The sequence below is a fragment of the Triturus cristatus genome, chromosome 5_1 (assembly GCF_964204655.1).
Source record: "Triturus cristatus chromosome 5_1, aTriCri1.1, whole genome shotgun sequence".
NCBI classification, from domain to species: Eukaryota; Metazoa; Chordata; class Amphibia; order Caudata; family Salamandridae; genus Triturus; species Triturus cristatus.
Genome location: NC_140587.1, coordinates 727,792,104 through 727,815,515, shown reverse-complemented (window position 1 = coordinate 727,815,515; position 23,412 = coordinate 727,792,104).

Below are 23,412 nucleotides of genomic sequence, written 5' to 3'. Positions count from 1 at the left end.
TGTATTACTCCTCGAACTACGAGTCTGTTTTCTCTGTAGTTCCCCCCCAATTTTTTTTCGCTCCATTGATTTTCAACAGATACCTATACACAACTGTTTGTGTATCACATCCGGCTTGTATTTTCACTCCGTGATTGGACTCCAATATCTCATGACGTACCAATCTTTTTCCTTCAATCATACATTTATTGATGCTACGTTCACCAGTAAGAACCTATACGATTGGTTGACGGGCTCCAGCCCTATCCTATTCGCCACGACGCTCACGTGACACATTCAAATTCAACGCACGTTAAGCATTTGACTTACTGCTGAAACGCCGTAACCTTGTGGCTCTACAGCCTTCACCGATTCGGTTTCTTAGCATCACGTAAGTGTTTTACACAGCATTTGGCACCTTCATGCATCCTTAAATTCTTTCTTACTCTATTTTGCTATTTACCTCATTCACGATTGATCATTTGTTTGACACCCAGTTCTCACTATAAATTTCACTCTCCATGTCACTCGGGTATTTTACTTGCCAGCACTATTCACGAATTTTCCTCAATCTTCGCTATATCCTCTGAGCACGCACACTTCCGGCGCTCTTGGCTGTCACCTACGTAACAAAACTGTAGTAGATACTCTGCAGCTTCTTTTTTGGCTTAACTTGCATGTATTCACTTTTCACCGTCTGTTACCCACTTAACAGGACTCATTTTCACATTGTTTGATTAATCTTCATTCTACCCACATAGACATTTTTTAAGTTTCCTTTGAATGTTTTCCCAATTTGTATCATTCATGAATGTATAGATTAAAGCTGCTTCCTTGTATCCTCCTATTTTAGTGCTGTCCCTGATGAAGGGCCACACTGGCCCGAAATGCATTGGGCTACATCGAGTTATGATTTGAAATACACTCGTTTGTGATGTTGGAATTTTGTGAAGAAACGTCTTTTCAAAGTATTCACTTGAACTATTCACATGAATAAACTTGAAACCACCGAATTTACCATCGCATGATTGATTTCTTTATCGGAGTGCAATTCGAGTGACACGCTCTTGTCTAGAACGTACTTTCACCTGAGAGTATAAGTGTCTCATTGGGTCTGTGAGTGAGTCTGTGAGTGTTGGAGTGGATCTGTGAGTGGGTGTGTGAGTGTTGCAGTAGGTCTGTGAATGGGTGCATGAGTTGTTGAGTGAGTCTGTGAGAGGGTGCATGAGTGTCACAATGGTCTGTGGTTGGGTGCATGAGTCACTGTGCAAGTCTGTTCATGGTTGCATGAGTCACTGAGTGAATCTGTGATGGGTGCATGAGTCCCTCAGTGGATCAGTGAGTGAGTGCACACGTGTCTCAGTAGGACTGTGAATGGGTTCATGAGTGCCTGAGTGGATCTATGAGTAGGTGCATGAGTGTTGCATTGGGTCCATGAATGGGTGCATGAGTCACTGACTGAGTCTGTAAGTAGGTGCATGAGAACATGAATGGGTCTGTGAGTGAGTGCATACGTTGCTGAATTACTCTGTACCTGGGTGCATGAGTATCTGAGTGAATCTGTGAATGGCTTCATGAGTGTCTGAGTGAGTCTGTGAATCAGTCGCTAAGTACCTCAGTGGGTCTGTGGGTGAGGGCATAAGTGTCTCAGTGGGTCTTTGAGTAGGTGTATAAGTGTCTGAGTATATCTGTGAGTGGGTGCATGAGTGTTGCAATAGGTCTGTGAATATGTGCATGAGTTGTTGAGTGAGTCTATGAGAGGGTATATGAGTGTAGCAATGGGTCTGTGACTTGGGACATGAGTTGCTTAACAAGTCTGTTAATGTGTGCATGTGTCACTGAGTGAATCTGTGAGTGGGTGCATGAGTACCACAGTGTGTCTATGTGAATGGGTGCTTGAGCCACTGAGTGAGTCTGTGAGTTGGTGCATGAGTACATCAGTGAGTCTGTGAGTAAGTGTATACTAGTCTCAGTGGGTCTTTGAGTAGGTGTATGAGTGTTTGAATGGGTCTGTGAGTGGGTGCAATGAGTGTTGTAGTGGGTCTGTGAATGGGTGCATGAATCACTGAGTAAGTCTGTGAATGGGTGCATGAGTGTCTAACTGAGTTTATGAAAAGGGCTGTATCAGTGTCTGAGTAAGTCTGTGAGTTGGTGAGTGTCTGAGTAAGTCTGTGAGTGGGTGCATGAGTACCTCAGTGGACTTGTGAATAGGTGAATGAGCCACTGAGTGAGGCTGTGAGTGGGTGCATGAGTGTTGCAGTGGGTCTGTGAATATGTGCATGAGTCACTGAGTAAATCTGTGACTGGGTACATGAGTGTCTGAGTGAGTTTTTGAGTGGGTACATAAGTATCTGAGTGAGTCTGTGAATGGGTGCATGATTTGCTGAATGAGTCTGTGACTGGGTACATGAGTGTCTGAGTGGGTCTGTGAGTGGCTGCCTGAGTGTCTGAGTAGGCTTGAGAGTCCATCTGTGAGAAACTGGGTTCTTGTTGCAGTACCCCCCACTTTTTGCCTGGTTTTAGATGGAACTTTGTCTGAGGTGTACTGGGTCCCTGCTAACCTTTTTCCCAGTACCAGTGTTCATTCCCTAAAACTGTACCATGATTGGCACAACTTCAGCAACCTCTATAAGCCCCTAGTAAATGGTACCCCTGGCACCTGGGGTATAGGGACTGAAGTGGGGTCTCTGGGGCTGAAGTTCCAATTGTGCCACCCCAGAGACCCCTTGCTAAGACTATGCAAACTTCAATTGCAGGCTGCATATCTTGGAGAAGAGAAAACCAAAGAGTTGACATGGCACACAACCCTGTATAGGTATTGGTAAGTCACCCCAACTTCAGGCCTTACAGACCTAAGGCATGGTGCACTTTATCTTGGTTTTCCTGTTTTCAGTTACTATTTTTGGTAAATTCTGGTGGGGGTTGTCAGTGATTTCAATACCTTAAAAAAACAGTGGTTATCAGTGGTTACACATTTCTGTGCCATTAAAAACAACAGAAACAGGGTTCTTCCTGTGTTTATGGAACATTTTGCTTTTATTATTGTTTGCTTTCTGCACTGATAGTGCATAGTATATAGACAGTGTATATACAGTGTATATGAGGTCCAAATAAATTGTTACATATCAAACATATTGTACTACACCATACAATACTTCTCCAGTGAGTCTTTGGTCATGCGCGATCGCTCTTTCCTTCCCATGTACACTTTTCTCTGTGAAAAGGCCCTCTCAACATTGGCACTTGAGGCGGGCAACGCTAAAACAGCCAGCACACAATTTGATGACTCTGGCCACCTGCATAACTTTCCATGCCAATACTCGTACACTTGCAGGTTGTGATTCTCTGGGACAGGTTTTGCAACAAATATGTTGAACTGGGAGTATATGCCCTCAGAGTTATTAAAGAAGTCAAACATTACTCTTTCACTCTCCTATTCCTTTCTTTGAATGGCATTTAGTGAAAGGTTCTGCAGGTGTTCTTTCAGCGTTTATATGTTTATACTGGTGAGGGCAATTTCCATTTCGGAGGGGTTGTATCAGTTAGTATAGGTTTAAACCAAAAACAGGATAGCCCAACTATATCCCATGTGTGGACATATCTGCATGAGCAGATATGACCCTGCAATCTCTCATACATTCTTGGATATTGTAAGTGCACGGGAAAGCCATAGAGAGGGCATGGGCTGGATACTTGTTATTGCGATTTTCCTAGCTCCATGATGGCTTCACTGTACCCTAGGATGTTTAGTACCAAACTTCTTGTCTTAATGAAACCTCACTGATGCTGGTGTTAGATTTAGAGGGTCCCTGAGAATCTACCAAGAACTGATTTGGTCTCTGACTATTCATAGCCAGCCTGCCACTACCAGACATGTTTCTGAACTCATGGGGTGAGAGCTTGCGCTGAGTCTTGAAACAAAGCCTGCCTTGGGCATAGGTGCTTCACACCTCCTCCATGACAGGATGGCCTTCTGAGGGGGGAAGCTTCAAAGGCAAAGCCACCTCTGAAATGCAACCCAGGCATCTCCAGATAGTGGAGGATGCCAATTTGTCTTTCCTGCTCCACTTATGGTGGGAGGAAAGGCAGGAAACTTGGTTAGATGAGGAGGTGTGCCCACATTCAGCCAGCACCACCTCCAAAGTGTGTCAGGTGATGTAGACACTACTTTTGCAAATCCTCCACCTTGAGATGGTAGGAAAGCAACCTATATGGGTAGGGTAATGCCCCTTAAAGGAAGTAGACACCCTAAAGGTAGGTCACCCATTGGCTTCTACCTGTCTCCAGCTTTAATGCCCCTAAATCTAGTATTATTGTGGCATCCCTGGACCTTGCAACTTAGATTCAAATGACCTAAGAAGAGCTATGGACAAAGAAGTGCTGCTGGCCCGTGGACCAAAGAGCTGCTGCAGAAAATTGGCACCAAACACTGCTGGCTGTTTTCCGGACTCAACAATTATGGTCTGCCGTCTCGTCCTGCAAGTGTGAGTCCTCCAAGAACCCTACAGCACCTCCAGCCTTTGACAGATTGCTGAGAACCTTCCTTGTAGTAGAGGAGCTACTCATCTGCAGGCACCAAACCACAAAGTCATGTTTACCAATCTGCTGCTCCCAAGTGACTCCGAAGTAGCACTCAAGCAAAAAAGGTGTATCCGCTCTGAAGGGTCAGATCTGCCCCTTTACCAAGTCGGAGTACACCAGGACCTACTGGAGAGTGCTGTACCAAAACAGGGGTACTGGACCCCTTACAGCAAAGACTAAGAAGAAAGAGTCCAATCCGGACTCAATTGACACATGACACAGACACCAGTCGAGGGACTTTGAGTCCCCTACATCTGCTCCATGATTGGTCCAGCTGTCCCTGAATTGCCTCTGCAACCTGCCTGCCCCTGACCATGGGGACCATCATGATGCATAACACTTGGCTGCCCTATTTGCTCTGCACAAAGGGTGGGCGACAAATTCCGTTCTGCTCGTGGAACTTGCGAAAGTTCAGCATCTTCGCGTTCCACGCGGAACACAAAAATGACGAAACTTCTGCGGGGGCATGAGGGTAGAGGTATTGGCTTGCACAGGATTCATTCTGGCACGATGGTCCTGTCACAAAAATGAAACTTCAACAGGAAGCACTTACAGATATAAATAAAGCAGGTGCCCGAGTTGAAGCTCAAATTCAGTAACGCATTAATCAGTCAAAAATATTCGTGAGCTAGGTCGAGGCTGGGCAGGTGTGCTTTTCTCCCCATATCTACCGTCAAAAATTAGCTGTGATCCTTGATGGAGCTCTGTGCATTCATGACTTTCTCGAGCGCAATCCCCGTTTAGTTCCTGTGACCAGGAGCTTCTTTCTCCTCATCTGCTGCTCTGATCGGTCTCTGACCCTTTATAAACAAGAGGCATGTGAACTCGGATAGAAGCCCCACCCATTTGGCCCCACCCCACACACCCTAGCGGTATGCAACGTCTTCCCTCCCTTTCCCCACTATGATGGACAGCTCACTCAAGGTACCGCGGCGCCTTTCAGTGCGGTGGCAAAGTTACAGACACACATGTTCACGGGAGACAACTCTTCTGGCCCTTTACGCAGCTGTAGTGTAGGAAAAGCACTATACATTTACCCAATGAGGTAGCACTTACTGATTAGCCAGTAGAAAGTACTCCAGTTGAGTAGAGGTATTGCACAAAATGGTGGCATCTTCATGGATCAATATGCAGAGCAGGATTCATTCTGGCACAATGGTCCTGTCACAAAAACTAAACCTCAACAGGAAGCACTTACAGATATAAATAAAGCAGGTGCCCGAGTTGAAGCTAAAATTCAGTAAGGCATTAATCAGCCCAAAATCTCCGTGTTCGCGAAGATTGTTTGCCGTTTTGTGAAATTTTGCGAAAGGCAACTTCGCATATTCTGCCCACCCCTACTCTGCACCCAGCCCACCCGGCCGGAGTAGTGGCCAACCAGCTGTACTGCTGTGGTCCCAAGGCCCTTGCGACCTGCTCCATCGAGTGGGACCCCTCGGACTTGCAGTGTGTTTTCTAGGCCTGGGAGAAGTTCGCAGAGTTCCCTAATTGAGAATTACACTTAAAACGTGTTTTAAGTCAATCCTACTGTTAGCCCAAGGGATAGCTAGGCCTTGCTGTAGTGAAAGGGGTTTTCACTACCAGGACATGTAAACCTCAAAAGTAGATTTTTTTACCCAAGCAGCAGCGAGCGATCGCGACCATCTGTGACCCCCCACGTTGAGTAAATCTGATCGCCCAGTTTGACGTTGGAAAGCGCAATCGAGGAAAATAGTCCGCTCCCCTGCTAGTTTTTCAGAGATTTCACGGAGTGTGGAAAACTCTGCGAACTCTGCGAACGTAGCAGATTTCACCACCCAGGCCTAGTTTTTTCAGCCCACCCCCTTCTTTGTGGTGCGCCTGCTACCCAAGAATTCAGCTCCCTATTCCCAGCTGAATCCGAAATTCTGGCAAATGTCCACTGCTGGAACATTGGACCAGGTCTTGCTACTTACCTGGAACCAGAAGGTGAACCTCGAGAACCCTATGTATGATGTTCTATTCTTTTTCCTATTTTCTTCCAAACGACTTCTATAGTGCGTAATTGCGCATAACAGTCATTTCTTTTGCGAAGTTTGAAAATTCATAACTTAAAAAGTGCCTTAGAATGAAGCTTTTGGTCTGAAACGTTTTATGAACTTGTATGTTATTTTTACAAAGTGGTTCCAGATTTATTCTTGAGTGTGTGTCTCATTTATTGCCTCTGTGAGTACAACAAATTCTTATCACTGCCCTCTGATAAGCCTAACTGCTCACACACACTACCAAAAATAGAGCATTAATATTATCTACTTTTACCTCTGTATACCAATAGGGGATCCACTGGACTCTCTGCACAGTGCACTTCATTTTAGTACACTATATAGAGATCCAGCGTCCTATATTGGTGGATCAGCGGTGGTCTCTACGACTTTGCATTTGCTTATAACATTCTGTCAATAAGTGACCACACGAGTAAGTCTACAAAGTGTCTTTAGCCTAATTGTATTTTTTTCAGTTGGCCTAAATTTGGCAAATTTCTAAAATTAACTGCTAGGGCCTAGGCTAAGTCCCTGAAACTTGGTGGTTAGAATTTTAAGAGCCTTTTTACTGTAGTTAGGGCAAAGTATTTTTGTTTAGGTCTTTTCCTCTCCAAAAACATCCCAACTTTAGTAACAATAATGAGTGATACAGAAAAACAAACTGATGAGCTCAACCTCACCCCCTATATGGACTTAACCTATGCCAGGTAAAGGGCTCCTTGTAAAGGGCTGGCTCTCACGCTATCATAGATAAGCTTACCAGGCTTTTGGCAGCATTTGAGAGAGATAACCCTAATATTGTAGCTGCATTTTATGAGGATCAGAATACTGATGACCTGGCCGAGGAGGTGATGGAAACCTCCCAGTCAGAAGCAGAGGATGAGCCCTCAGAGGAGGACCTCATGCTTAAAAGGTAGGCCAGGAGGTTTAACTTAGAAGCTCAGCTCCTGGAGATAGAAAGACAAAGAAAAGAGATGGACCTAGGACCCATCTCTGGTGATAACAATATTGCAACTAGGGAGAGAGAAGTTTCCTTTGATTTCAAACTCCCCAAAGGGATTGTCCCTAAATATTCAGATGGTGATTACATCATCAAATGCTTTACTGCTTTTGAGAGAGCCGGCATAGTTCGGAAAGTAGCCAATATTCTCAGATAAATGCAGAAATAGACTCCTGAAATTGAATGAGAAAGATGCTGAGTCTTATGACCTCATGAAGGGTACTCTGATTGAGGGATTTGGACTGACCACTGAGGAATACAGGATTCAATCACGGCGACTCAAAAAACCTAGAGTCAGTCCTGGGTTGGATTTGTAGACTTTTCAGTGAAAACACTATGTAGTTGGTTAACAGGTAACAATGTGCATGAGCATGAAGGGCTTTACAATGTAATTATGAATGAGCATCTTTTGAGTAATTATTACAAAGAGAAGTTGCATTAGCATCGGGAACACCTAGGTACACTTTCTCTTCTAGAGTTGGGGAAGAAGGCAGATCACTGGGTCAAAACAAGGGTGACCAAGACTACCATTGGTGTTGGTGACCAAAAGAAAGTATCCAAAAAGACCCCCCAAGGCAAAGATGGTGAGGAAAAAGAGAAAATCAAAAATGAGTATTATTCTGTTTAGGAGGGTGGGCCCCCAAACTCTTCAGAGCCCAGGGGTGGGTACCAGGGTAAAAGTTGGGACCATGTCTGTTAGGCTCTAGGACACTGAACTGGAGATCCTAGCTATCAAAACAAATTGAATGCCTCTAGCACACCTACAGTAAATTTAGAATTGAGTTTCCAGATGTCATTATAGGTGATCCCTGACCCTGTCAAGGTGCTCACTGTGGCAACTCTAGACTTAGAGTAAGGGGTGGATGTAGCTACCCTGGCTGTCTGGCCCAGTAATCTGGAAAGATACAGACAAGAGCCACATATAAAAGGGGTCAGAGTGAAAGCCCTGAGAGACACTGGAGCCAGTAAGACCATGGTGACTGAGTAGCTGGTGTCCTCAGACCAATATTTGCTTGGAGAGACCTACACAGTCCTCAATGCGGACAATCAGGCTAAGGTGCATCCAATAGTGTTGGTTTCCTTAGATTGGGGAGTGGTTACTGGCCTCAAAAGGGTAGTGGTTTCTTCTGCTATCCTGGTACCATATCTGCTTGGCTATGATGTGGAGTCCTCAGCATTGGCTGAAGCAGAAAGGAAAACCCATGCAGTAACGCTGGGAATACCTGAATGGGTGTGTGTAAAAACAAGAGCACAGTGGAGAACCCAGGGTGAAAAAGAAGCGTTGGAGCCTAAAATTATGGACCAACCTTTGAAGAGAAAAGGCAAACAGTCTGGGAAATCAACTTCTATACAGATCCCAGATCAAGTCCCATCTCCTCAGGGAGAAGACCTGTCAGCCCCAGTGGGAACTGAGCCCCAGGAACTTAGTCCTTACACGGTAGAAGTTGTGGGCCAAGGGGGACCCTCTTGGGAAGATCTGTGCCAGGGGAAGAGAACCTGTGCTACTCTTGAAAGCCTGAGGCAGCAAGCTGCTCATAAGGAAAATGGAAGTGTCAGTGATTTTCACAGGACCTATTGGAAGGAGGGACTCCTTTACTCTGAGGCCAGAGATCCCACACCTGGTGCTATCAGGCTAGTAGCAGTGCCTCAGCAGTTTAGAGAGTTTCTCCTAACATTTGCTCAAGACATTCCCCTAACGGAACATCTTGGCCATAACAAAACTTGGAGTAGATTGGTAAACCACTTCTACTAGCTGGGAATGTCCCTGAAGGTGAAGGACGTTTGTAACTCCTGTGCCACCTGTCAAGCCAGTGGCTTGACAGGGAGCCACCTAAAGGCCCCCTTACTGCCACTTCCTGTGGTTGGGGGACCATTTAAGAAGACATTGTTAGTCTCCTTGACCCTCAAATAGCACAAGGAAACCAAATTATACTAGTGGCAGTGTATAATGTCACTTGGTATCCTAAGTCAATTGTTCTGAGGACAGCCACTGCCCCTGCAGTTTCAAAGGCCATCCTTGGTATTTTTACTAGGGTTGGATTTCCAAAGGAGTTAGTATAAAACAGAGATACAAACTGCATGTATGCATATTTAAAACACATGTGGACTGAGTGTCGAGTGACCTATAGGTTCACTACCCCATACTATCTGCATATCAATGGGCTTGTTGAAAGATTAACAAGACAATAAAAGGTATGATTAGTGGGCTTCCTGAAAAGTATTGAAGGCAATAGGATATCTTGCTACCATGCCTGTGTTTTGCTTACAGAATGGTGCCACAAAAGGGAGTAGGGTTTTCCCCCTTTGAACATTTGCTTGGACACCCTGTAAGGAGACCACTGTGTCTTGTGAAGGAAGGATGGGACAGACCTCTTAAAGAACCTAAGCAAGATATTGTGGATTATGTGAGTGACCTTTTTTCCAGGATGGCTGAGTACATGAAAAAAAAACACTAAAAAACCTTGATGCCAGCTAAGAGCTCCAGAAGCTCTGGTATTGCCAGAAGGCTGCCATGGTGGAGTTTCAACCCAGGCAGAAGGTACACGTTTTGGAGTCTATGGCTCCTAGGGCCCTCCTGGACAGATGGACTGGAACCTACCTTATCCTTTAAAGAAAACGGGTGGTCACCTATTTGGTAGACCTTGTCACATGCAGGAACCTAAGAAGGTCATGCATGTAAACTGCCTGAAACCCTATAATAAAAGGGCTGAAATGATCAAGTTTAAAGATGAGGAGCAGGAAGTAGAGAGTAAACCTCCCTCTGACTTCATCTCAAACAACCCTAAAGATGGGTTCAGTTAAAGGAGTGCTCTTGTCAGACACACTCATAGCCCAAAAGCAGACTGATTGCAGGTAAGTCATAAATCAGTTTGCTGAGCCTTCTCTTCCCCTGGTCAGACTAACTGGTGTACCTATGAGGTATACACCGGTGACAGCCTTACAGACAAAAGTAAAATCTACAGGCAGTCTGATCATGTCAAAGAGAGCATCAATGCTGAAGAAAATAAGATGCTAGAATTGGGTGTTATTGAACCCTCAGAGAGTACCAGGGCCAGCCCACTTGTGTTGGTCCCCAAACCTTATTACCTCAGTCGAAAGAAAGAAATGAGATTTTGCGTGGACTACAGGGGTCTCAATTCTGTGACAAAAACAGATGCACATCCGATTCCTATGGCTGATGAATCAATTGACAGGTAATGGGCAGCCAAATATCTCAGTACTTTTGATCTCACATCAGGGCACTGGCAGATAGGTCTGACCCAAAAATAAATCAGCATTATCAGTTTCAGATAGGCATTATCAGTTTTCTGTGATTCCCTCTGGACTAAAGAATGTACCTACCACTTTCCAAAGGCTGGTGAACAAAGTCCTTGCTGGGCAGGAGTACTTTAGTGCAGCACATCTTGATGACATTGCCGTCTTTGGTTCCACCTGGCAGGATGAACTGATCCACCTTGGAAAGGTCTTAAAGGCTTTGCAGAGTGCAGGGCTCACTATCAAGGCAAGCAAGTGCCATACAGGGCCGGACACAGATGTATACTTGGGCTACCTTGTGAGTTGAGGCCAAGTTCAACGCCTACTTCTAAAATCCAGACCATTCTCGATTGGAAGACTGTAACAACCCAGACTCAAGTCAGGGCATTCCTTGGTCTGACTGGGTACTATTGGATGTTTATGCAGGGATATGGATCTATTGTGACCCCCCTCACAGAACTGACCTCCAAAAAGATGCCCAAAAAGTTTAACTGGACAGTAAGCTGCCAAAATGTTTTTGACACTCTGAAGAAAGCACCGATTCTGAAAGCTCCAGAGTATACCGAACAGTTCATGGTGAAGACAGATACCTCTGAACATGGGATAGGAGTGGTCCTATTTCAGACCAATGATGATGGCCATTACTAACCTGTTGCTTTCATAGGCAGAGAGTAGAATAGGAGTGCCATTGAGAGGGAAGCCTTTGCTGTTGTTTAGTTCCTGAAGAAGACGAGACCATACCTAATTAGTTCTCAATTCCAAGTCCAAACTGTTCACAGACCTCTCAAATGGCTCATGCAGAGAAAAGGAAAAAAACTCAAACTGTTAAGGTGGTCCATATCCCTACAAGGAATGGACTTTACAGTTGAACATAGACATCTAGTGCCAGATCTCTTTCCCAAAAGTGTACCACGATTGGCAGTGCTTCAGCAACACCTGTAAGTCCCTAGTAAATGGTACCACTGGTACTAAGGGCATGAGTACTGCAGAAGGTCCACTGGTGCTGCAGTACAAATTGTGCCACTCTAGGGACCCCTCTCCAAGACAATGCATACTACCATTTCAGACTGCTTGTATTGGTGAAACGAAAACCAAATAGTCGAGGCACCCATACACTGCAAAGGTATAGGTAAACCATCACTACAGCAGGCCTTAAAGCCCTAGGGCAGGGTGCACTATGTCCCATGTGTGGACTTATCTGCATGAGCAAATATGACCCTACAATATCAAGTCCATTTTTCGATATTGTAAGTGCAAAGGGAAACCATGGAGAGTACATGAGTTGGATACTTGTTATTTCGAGTTTCCTAGCTCCATGATGGCTTCACTGTACCCTAAAATGTTTGGTACCAAATATCTTGTCTTAATAAATCCTCACTGATGCCAGTGTTGGATTTATTAATAAATGTACACAGGAGACCCTTTAGAGGGTCCCCATAAAGTCAAGTTTTCAAGTCAAAGATATGTTTATTTAGATCATAATCTTTAAACAATACAAAACAATTAGTGTAATTTAAAATTAATTCACATCAATCGCACCAGCATTTTTACCGATTAAATATTCAGACCAAATTAAAACCAGATTAAAATCCTCTTGAGCTATATGCATATCAGATAATAAATAAATCTCACTTCATTGTTAGTGGGTCTACTCCCTACGAAATTATAAAACCGGTTCTAGACAAGATATAAAAATATTTCATTATAAAATTCTAAAATATCAGTTCTAATTTATTGTAAAACTCTGTACTGCCTTTATGAACTTCCCCAAGGCGATTGCAATTTCTATATGGGCATTTCTGTGATAACATCGATCGCTTGTGCCCGGTTTCTTATGCCATATTTTACAAATATTGGACGTAGCCAGAGTTTGCATTGCTCTAGGATTGTTAGACAGTCCAGCAGAATATGCACTGAGTCTGCTTTTGTTCCCAGGTTACATTTACAGCACCCTTTGGGATCGAGCATTTTATTTTTGCTTCCTTTGTTTATTAACCATGGGTTAATCCCAATGCGGAACCTTCAGATCTCCTGTCTATACCATGGATTTGGTATGATATCCAGGTAAGGGAACCAATTTTCCTTTGCCCAGGAGTTCATCATAAACTTTACTGATTTTTTCTTGCTAAGGTATTCATTGTCTGCTCTTTTTGATGCTTCTTGACCATTATACTTTAACTCTTTTTTTGTGCCTTCTATCTGAAGTAACGCACGGCATAAGATCACTTTTGTATTCTCAGCGGCCTGTACCACTTTCTTACTACACCTTTTTGCCCAACTTAAATTACTTTGTTGAATCTCATTACGACACCAATATGCAACTTTTTGTCCATTGTCATTCTCCAGGCGTTTCCAAAATCTAATCGCTGCTACTTGTAGTTGTACTCCCCACGCCATTGTTCCTATTTCTAATCTTAATGCTTGGATCATTGCTGATGGGTGCAGTGATAAGAGGTTTTTCAGGCATTTTCCTTCCTCCAGGTCCCAGACATCTTTACCGCTCAAATAAATGATTTCTGCTCCATAGAGTACTTGCGATGGTATCATTGCATTGAAAGCCTTTAATAGAGGACGATGGGAAATATCCCCATAGTCACGGTTAAACATTTTTAGCCCGGAAATTGTTGTATGCACCTTTGCTTTTTGGGCTTCTAGGTGTGTGTGCCAGTTTAATGTTTTATCGAACCACACACCTAGGTAGCGGTATTCATTAACAGATTCTAATTTAAGATCACCTAAAAACCAATTAAACTTAATCGCTTTTTTCCCAAAGCATAAAATTTTCGTCTTATCTAGATTTACCGTTAGAAATTTCTTTTCGCAATATTCCATAAAAAATTTCAGCTTCCTTTGAAGGCCTATTTCCGTCTGATCTACCATTACCAGGTCATCCGCATATAAGAGACACGGTACCTTTTTGCCATTCATCCTAGGGCTGGCACTGCCCTCCACTTCTAAACCCTCTGGTAGGTCGGATAGAAATATAGAGAATAATTGGGGGGCCAATACACAGCCCTGTCTTAGGCCATTTCCAATTGGTATTTTTGGTGTTAGTGACCCCTCCGTGTCCCTGATTACTTGGGCCCAGGTGCCTCTGTGTAGTTCTTTTAATATAATCAGCAGATCTTTTGGGATATTTTTATTGATTAATAGTTCCCAGAGACAATCCCGGTCCACTGAATCAAAGGTGGCGCGGAAGTCAACGAAGCAGCAACAGAGCTTTCCGTTCCTTCCTTTCCTTGCCAATGCCCATAAGGAGAAACAATGGTCAATTGTAGAGTGTCCTTCTCTGAACCCTTCCTGTTCTACAGGTATTATTGCACACTCATTGACCCAGGTATTTAGTCTATTTAAGTTTCGCAAATACCTTTTCTCCTATATCCAGGAGGTATATCAGTCTATAGTTTTGCGGTTCACCCATACTGCCTTTTTTATGAATTGGCCTGATTATTGCACCCTTCCAATTTGATGGCATTTTACCTTCTATTAATACGACTTGGAATAGCTGGGATAGGAACCTTGCCCACCATTTTATTTGAGACTTTAATATTAACGCTGGGAGATTGTCCGGCCCTGCGGCCCGAGTTAAATTCAGTTTTTTAATTGTATCTTCTACTCGCTCTTCTGAAAAGTCTGCTTTAAATTCTTCTGCGGGTTCCTGTCAACTTTGGGGCTCTAGATCCCCAGTGGTCGTACGTGCTCCATACAGCTCCCTTAGGTATTTATCCCAGGCTGCCTCACTTACGGCACACTTCATTTCCCCAACTTGGGGGGCCGATGCTAGTTTTACCAATTTCCAGAATTGTCTCAAGTTTTTAGTCTCTATGGCCTCTAGTAGGTCCCCCCAACATTTCTCTTTATGTGCCCTTTTTGCATCGGAGACCATCCTTTTAAATTCAGATTTTAATTTAGTGAGGTGATTTTGCCTCTCTTGATTAAAGTCTTTCCTTAGCCTTCTGGCTTCTGCCTTATCTCTCTTTTTTAAATTTGACAGTCCATTGAAAACCATTTTACTCGACTTGCCTGGTTCCCATAAAACCTACCAAGCACTGGTGTGGTCACTGACTAGTCAGGTCCAGCCTGCCACCATTAGACATGTTCCTGACCTCATGGGGTGAGGGACAGTGCTCTCAGAGGCCAAGAACAAAGCCTGCTCTGGACAGAGGTGCTACACACCTCTCCCAGGACCGAATGGCTTTCCTAGGTAGGATGCTTTAAAGGCAAGCCACCTTTGAAATGCAACCCATTCATCTCCAGATAGTGGAGGATGCCAACACCCTTTCCTGCTGCACTTTTGGTTGGAGTAAAGGGGGAAAAGGAGTTAGATGAGGTGGTGTGCCCACGTTTATCCAGCAATACAAGGTGTGACAGGCAATGTGGACACTACTATTGCAAATCCTCCATCTTGATGTGGTATGAAAACAACCTTCAGGGCTAGGGTAGTGCCCCTTCCAGCAAGAAGTGGTCTTTTAGATAGTGTAGACACCCTAAAGGTTGGAATCCCATTGGCGACTACCTGCCTCCTCCTCTAACGCCCCTAAATCTAGTATTAACGTAGTGTCCCTGGACCTTGCGACTTAGATTTGATGGACCTAAGAAAAGCAACAGACAAAAAGGAACTGCTGACCCGATAACCAAAGACTTGCTTGAGAAAATTAACACCAAACGCTGCCGGCTGCTTCCAGGACTCAACAATCGTGGCCTACCATCTCGTCCTGCAACTGTGATGCCTCCAAGAACCCTGGAGCATCTTTAGCCTTCGACAAATCGATGAGGATGCTGGCTCTCTATATAGTGTACCTAAACAAAGTGCACTGCACAGAGAGTCCAGTGGATTCCTTATTGGTATACAGAGGTAAAAGTTGATAATACTAATGCTCTATTTGTGGTATTGTGGGTGAGTAGTTAGGCTTATCAGAAGGTAGTGCTAATCATTTGTTGTTCTTACAGAGGCAATAAATGAGACACACACTTAAGAATAAGTCTGAGACCAATTTTTAAACATAATGTTGATTTTTATATAATTTTTGAGCCCATAAACACAGTTCTAAGGTAAGTACTTTTGGAGATACGAGTCTGCAAAGTTCTATAAATATTTCACTTCTATGCACAATTACACACCATAGGAAACAATTGGGAAAAAGCAGGAAAATGCACAGAAATTCAGGCAATGCTTTCACAAAGTTCACCTGCTTGTTTTAGTTTGATGTCAGGACCAGGTCCAAAGTTCCAGCTGGAGAAGTTTGGGAGTGTCCCGGATTATGCAGAAGCAGAGGTGCTGAGGTCATGGATGCTGGTGAAAAGACAAAAGGGGCCAATTAAAAGAGGATTGCACAGAGGGACTTACAGGTAGATCCGGTGGGTCTCCTTGGAGGGAGGAGGTCACAAGGGCCTGGGGAGCATGGAAGCAGAGCTGGTTGGTCAGTGCTGGCGTGGTGGGGCTGGGTGCAGGGCGAACAGGTCAGATGGGCGTCATGTGTCTTGTGTTTCTCATGGTCATGAGCAGGCAACTTGGAGAGGCGATCTCAGGACAGCTGTGCGCCTTAGGAAGTGGGTCTCGGGTGTCTCAATGTCTCTTGACAGGTGCTTGCTTTCAGTGCTTTGGGAACCTTCTTGGTGTGTGCTCTTGGGGGTCTGGTACACTGGGCATTGGTACACCGTGGCTCTGGAAGGTCTTGGTGCCTCCACACTTGGTGGAGAGGCAGAGCTGACCCTCCGGAGCTGTAGAACCTTCTCCTGCTTTGGTGCTGCATCGAGGTAGTTGGGGAGCAGCAAATCGACAAACCGGGAGCTTCACAATGATTTCTTGAAGGCTGGAGGTGGTCAAGGGTTCTTGGAGTTCTTTCAGGTGTCAGGATGACATGGCAGCAGCGATTGTCGAGTCCATGGAGCAGCAGGCAGTGTTTTCCGCCTTTTTCTTCTACAGTATGGCTTCAGTTGTCGAGCAGTGGGTCTTCTTTGTCCTGGTCTTCTCTTGTCCCTCAAATCTGATGTTCAAGTCTCAGGGTGCCATCTAAATACTGAATTTAGTGGTGTTACAATGGAGACAGGAAGTAGCCAATGGGCTATTTACCTTTAGGGTGTCTATACCCTTTAGTGACCACTTCCTGTGGGAAGAGGCACTACCCTAGCCTTGATAGGAGGTTTTCTCACCATCCAAAGGTGGTGGAATTTTAGGAGAGGGGTTTACCTTGCCTGACCATCCCTAGGGGTGGTGTAAGCTAAGTACGCACCTTTTCTCCTAATCTAATGTATTTTCCCATCTTTCCTCCTACCAAAGGTGTGGCAGGTAAAGGGGGCCTGGCTTCCCCTACTATCTGGAGGTTCCTGGGTTGGATTTCAAAGGTAGCATTTCAGTTGAACCTTCCAGCCCAGAAAGGGTATACTGTCCTGGAGGAGTTGTGAAGCACCTCTGCACAGAGGAGACTTTGTTTCTGTCCTCGGAGAGCCCTGGCTCTCACCCCATGAGGTCAGAAACATGTCTGGTAGTGGCAGGCTGGCAAAAACAAGTCAGGAACTACACCAGTGCTTGGTAGGTTTTCAGGGGACCCACTAACAGGGTCTCTCCTGTGAATTTATTAATAAATCCAACTCTGGCATCAGCAAGGATTTATTTAGACAGATGATTGGTACCAAACACTTTAGAAACCAGTGAAGCCATCATAGATCTATGAAACGTCTGTTGATAAGTATCCAGCTTATGTACCCCTTATGACTCCCCTGTGCACTTACAACATCTCAAAATGGGCTGGACACTGTAGGGTCCTATCTGCTCATGCTGATATGCCCACACGTGGGATATAGTGCACCCTGACTTAGGGTTAAAGTCCTGCAGTAGGGGTAACTTATCTATATCGCATGCAGTGTATGTGGGGCATGGCACACATGGCTGTGTGCCATATCAACTCTTTAGATTTCTCCGCACCAAGACAGGCAGCCTGCAATGGCAGAGGCCGTAGCATTGGTCAGGGGTCTCTGGTGTGGCACAACCAGTGCAGCAGCCCTATAGGACCCTCACAGTACCCATGCCATAGTTACCAGGGGTACCACCTACTAGGGACTTACAAGGGAAACTGAAGTTATGCAATCGTGCTACAGTTTTTGGGAAAGAGATATGGTACTGGGTATCTGGTAAGCAGGGGCCCAGTGCACTTACAGGTCAAAATTACATCAGACATCGGGCAAAAAGTGGGAGCTAACCATGTCAAAACAGTCACTTTCCTACATTAATTAAGTAGTTTTTATGGAGTAGGGTTTAGTGAGTTTTTAATATGGTAGGCTGATAAAACAAAACATTTTTAAAAAATCAAGGAAAGCTATATTTGTTTCGGTTTCAATATATTGTGTATTGTACTGAGCTATGTGTATTAAGGGGGATGCGGAGTTGATGTTTAACTTGTCAAGCTTCAATAGTTGGTAAGATAGGTTACGTTTTAGATAAGGTAGTATAGACTAGTATTAAGGATAATTATTGTAGGATAGTTAGGGTTTGTTAGTGGTTTTAGATAATACTTTTTCATGATTAATACATTCTTCATTGTTGGATTTTATTTCTTTGTCATGATTTGGTACTATTGTGCTAGGTGAGCACATGATGTACAATTTGTCCTGAGTACATTGTAGTTGTATGTTGCATTGTCAGAAGCCTCTGGATATTTTGAGTCTTTCTCACATTTGAGTTCTGTATGGAACAATTTCCTTACTTTAGACAGTAAGTGGGGCTCAGTACTTGATATTGCACACAGCACAACACAGGTTGTCTCCTCACTGAAGCACCCTGTGTGAAAGGGAGTGGGTAGGTAAGTGTTTAATTTTACCTTTTTTACCAGAATGCTGTTCCCTGCCTGCATTGTGACCAAAACTGCTGAATAGTACTAACCCAAATACCCTTGCACTATGGTACAAGGGGGGCTAGCAATGTAGTGTGGATTATAATTTATAATTATGCAGGAAATAACACCTGCCTGGACAGCGTCCTTCATAGTTGGAGTTTAATTCTTGCTTAGTGTGCAACTTCATGCAGATAATTTAGAAAAATCTGACAACAATATTTTTTTTCCATAAGTTTCCCATTTACCCCTCCTCTGGGGAGGTGTATCATCAATAAAAGTTCACTGGTCTTCTATCTATGCAAAATGTGTCTGTGCAAATGATTTTATATGTGAATGCACTCACAGTCAACACATGAGGCTTCTCTGAGGTAGAGTCACATAGGTCAGCTATTTTGGCCTGTGTTGCATTACTCATCACTTATTGGTATACACAGGGTGAGGCCAGGTGAACTTGCATATCTTGGTTACTGTTGTTTATTGTATTGGTTTGCCCTTGTGCATTCTTCTGCGGCACAAGTACAATGCTAATCCATGAGGGCTATGGGCATGAGTGTCTGTCTAGTATTGGTAGAACCATCCAGAGTCATGTATTGTTGATTATCTTTTGAGTGAGCAGTGATGTTTCACATTTGGGAATGATATTGTAACCTTTACATTGCAAATATTATGTTGAACTGTGATACAGAGTCTTTTCCTCACATGCCTCACACATCCAATCTACAGGTGGCAAGTTTGTGTGTACTTTGCAAGAACCTTCTCTCTGTGTGTCTATCAAGAAAATGCATCTTGTTGATACATTTGGACATTACATTAATAAAGTACACATTACTCATCATGGCATTGCAATGCATATAGTTGGTGTGGGTACACATACGAAGACAGTACCTGCAATTAAGTTGAACTTGTTACATTCTGTTTGTAGACTTTTGAAGAACAACCATTTAAATCTCATAATGCTTTCTAAAAACCATATTTAATTAGGTGCATTGCACATCCTAACAAGGCTTGTCTGTCTCTTAATCTCCTGTCCCCTAATCGTGGCCGGCCCATACTGGGTTGTAGGTGGCAATCTGTGTATTACAGTGGCTACATTTTGATTACATAGTCTGATGGATATGGTATAGTTCGCCCCTATGTAGTTAAACCTCGCGGCCGGATGGTTTGGGTTGTAGGTGGCTTGCTGTGTTTGTGATTATTCATCTGGTCTGCCAATAAAAAAAAGATTTGATCTTAAAAACCATATTAATTTTCTTCCAGAGGTTTCTATCCTTACATCACAACATGTGAGTAGGTTTACTTTTAGAAACGTTTACAAACACATATGTCAAATCATTAGGTATTGTGTGTAGAAATACATTAGTTTACACGTTACAACACGTGTGTAGTGAGATCAATGAAGAGGAAAAAATTGCCATCATAAAGTGTTGCATACTATTTAGGAGCAATAGTGGACTAAATAAAGTACTAAACAAACAAACAGTACTTTCCTGGGTACCAAAGAGGGTGGCATGAAGTCCTACATAAGACAGGTAGGGAAACTGGCCAGGGGGCCCTCACAATTGGTTATCAGGATGTTCTTTGTCATAAACTGGGGAACTCTACATTTTCCTCTTCGGATGCTTATTCTGTCTCCCCTAGAAGTTGTGGTGTCTGAATGTGAGGCTGCTGAGAGATGTCACAAGCCTCAGGCATGCACACATCAGAGGCAGAAGATATAACTCCCATGTTCCCAACAATATTTGTGAGTGCCAGTAAGGCTGTGTGGTATCCCTAGCAAAGGATTGCTGGCTAGCCAAAAAAACAGCATGTTGCCATTTAGGGCACATGTTGATGCTATGAAGGAGTCTATCTTGGCCTTGAGGGACTTGATGGATGTGTTAATGGCTGCGTGTTGCCTGACATCTTCACTGGTATCAGATGTACAAGGCTGGTGTTGCTGTTCCTTCTGCATCATGACCCCAGCGAGGTCAACTAGGGACTCATCAATCCCATGGAGTGGGTGTCTGTGATAGCCTTTGTCTGCCCCTTATTAGGGCTAAGGCACCTACGGACTCCTTCAGGAGTACCCGCCATGGTCTCCGTCCCCAACCAGCCCTCATTAGCCATTCGCTGCTGGAATCCTTCCACTCGCCATTGAAGAGCAACATGTGGGTCCTCAGGTGCTCATCTGTGATGTCAAAGGATGTTGGTCCATGTCCAGTGTGTGAGTGTGTGTTGGTTCGTCTGGAGACCCAACAGCATTGCATTCCCTTGCCAGGACTGGAGGAGAAGCTTCAAAAGTGTCCAGGAGCCGTAGGAAGGTGTCTTTATCCATGGGGGGGGGGGGGGGTGCAGGATGGTGCCTAAACAGGTTGGGCATCACAGAGAGGCTGATCTCCAGGAGGTGTTATTTGTCCCTCTGGAAAGAAATAGAAATATGTTATAAAGATTCCATGATTAATTATAACATAAGTGATTGCTATAACATTTGGTCAGTATTCTTCTTCACTTACAAGTACACAGGGATATGTGGAGCATATGTTTCTACAGGTGCATATGGCCATATTGTACTATTTTTGCTTTTCACATGGCGATACGTGTACGTTGTTCACACAACCTAAGTATTCACTTGGGGGGCCTATTTGTGTAAATTTCACACAATGCATCTCAGCTAGGCAGCTCACTGCCCTGTCCTGCCTGAAAGAGCGAGGGCAGGAATGGGCCACATTTTTCATGTTACGGTAAATTTCTGCTGTCTGCCTGCACTGATGCCAATTTGGCTTCTTAGCATTATTGCAGAGATCACTGGTGGCTCAGTGGACTAATGCATCCACCACAGCAGCCTGTGTTTGACCTCATGGTCACAGGTTCAAATCCCAGTAGGTCCACTCAGCCTTTCATCCATCTGAGGCCAATAAAATGAGTACCTTTGAGTTGGGTAACAATAAACATCAGTTATTCAGCACCAAGAGACCAATCGGTGAACGTGTGCTTTACAAATACACATGTTATGTTATCACTGTACCATGCAGCAAGGGGGCCTGGTTTGCTCTAGCCATCAGTTTGCAGCCCAGCTCTATCCAAGATATGTCATATATTATTATACCTCACACTATTCTGTACTCTGCCTTTCACAAAGCACTACATATCATGCTGCCTTGCTGTACTTTCATGCATACAATTTGTACATTATTGCGCCCTAGGGTTCATATTTCATGCAGACCCAGGGACTGTACATCATCACTTACACTGATGATACCCAGATCATACAATAACTCTCTATACCACTGACCAACATGGCGAGCTGTGTGTGAGATTAGTTGCTTCAACCTGACAAGATAGAAGTGATGACAATCTGCAACATGTACTCACCTTGGTTTTGCACATGACTAGACACAAATCTTTCAAGCTACAACCACCCAGACACCTGTCCATCATCCTGGCAACCAACCTGACCATGAGACCTCAAAGTGCCACAATCACCTCCACCTGCTTTAACATTATTTGCATGGTCAAACATTTCTTCCTATAGCTCCCTCGTGACACCTGAAAGTCCATCACCTAGAACCTCATCACAAGTACACTGTAGTACACCAATGCCCTCTACTACAGTATCTCTACACTCCTGCTTCACAAAGGGCTAAGTATCCAACCCTCCACTGCCAGACTGTTACTCAGACTACCTTGCAACAATCACATCAATTGTCACCTCAGAAAAATGCATTGCCTCATCATTCAGACACATTGGAAGTTCAAGATGCCCAGCCAAACCTACAAGGCCCTACACTGCCAGGAACCCACATAGCTCAGACACCATCTATGATTCCACAAACAATCATATACCTCTGCTCTGCATCACTTGCACTCACCCATAACGCCCATGGACAGCAGGTAGGGTGTTCTCAATACATGGCAGGTTACACCTGGAACAACCTCTCCCAGCACATCGGATCAGCTGCGTCAAATATGGATTTGTACAAGGAACTGTACACCTGGCTCTTTGAGTGGTACTACTTGCAGTGCATGCATGCACTAAGCACCTGGAGACACTCTTGTGTGACATATTGACAGAATTTACATAAGAGGAAACTTTTGGCTGCCTGGTCCCAACGCAAGCACAATTCCATCATGGTGCAAGGGGTGCATTGGCACTGGCATATCTGCCAAATCTCCAAGATCCATGCATGATGTGTTGCTCCAGTTCAGCTTTTCTACTTTGTATTCCGTAACTTGTGGTCCTGTTTTGTAAAGGGATGAATGACACTACAAGTCCCAGTATTGTAAGGAAATATCTTTACCTGGAAAGTATATCATGCATGGACTTGGGAAACTTGGCAGGGCAGGACTGGCCTGGCAAAATTGGTACTGTGCAAGTAAAGGACAGGTATGTGAAGGATGAGTTGAAATGTGGGGCATTCCTGCCATTTCACTTTCATACTGCGTAGCAAAGTGTGTTGTTGCTATGCCCTGCATGACAGTTTGCTAATATATTTTCCATTGTTTTGACTCACCTGTAGTTCTTGCTGGTCCTGTAGTTCAGAACTGATCTGCCCTTCCACTCCAGCTACCAAATTGATTGAAATGAGGGATGCCACCTGCTCCTCCAGGGGATCCAACTCCTCTGGACATCAGGTCCTCATGGCTTCCCAAAGGTTCCTGGCCAGCTTTTCTTTGGTCCTGTGCTTGTAGTCATGCCACCTCTTTTTGCACTCTAGGATGATCCTTTTGTATGTCCTACATAATTTATTTTGTCCACTATGAACTGCCAAATGGCATCCTTCCACCC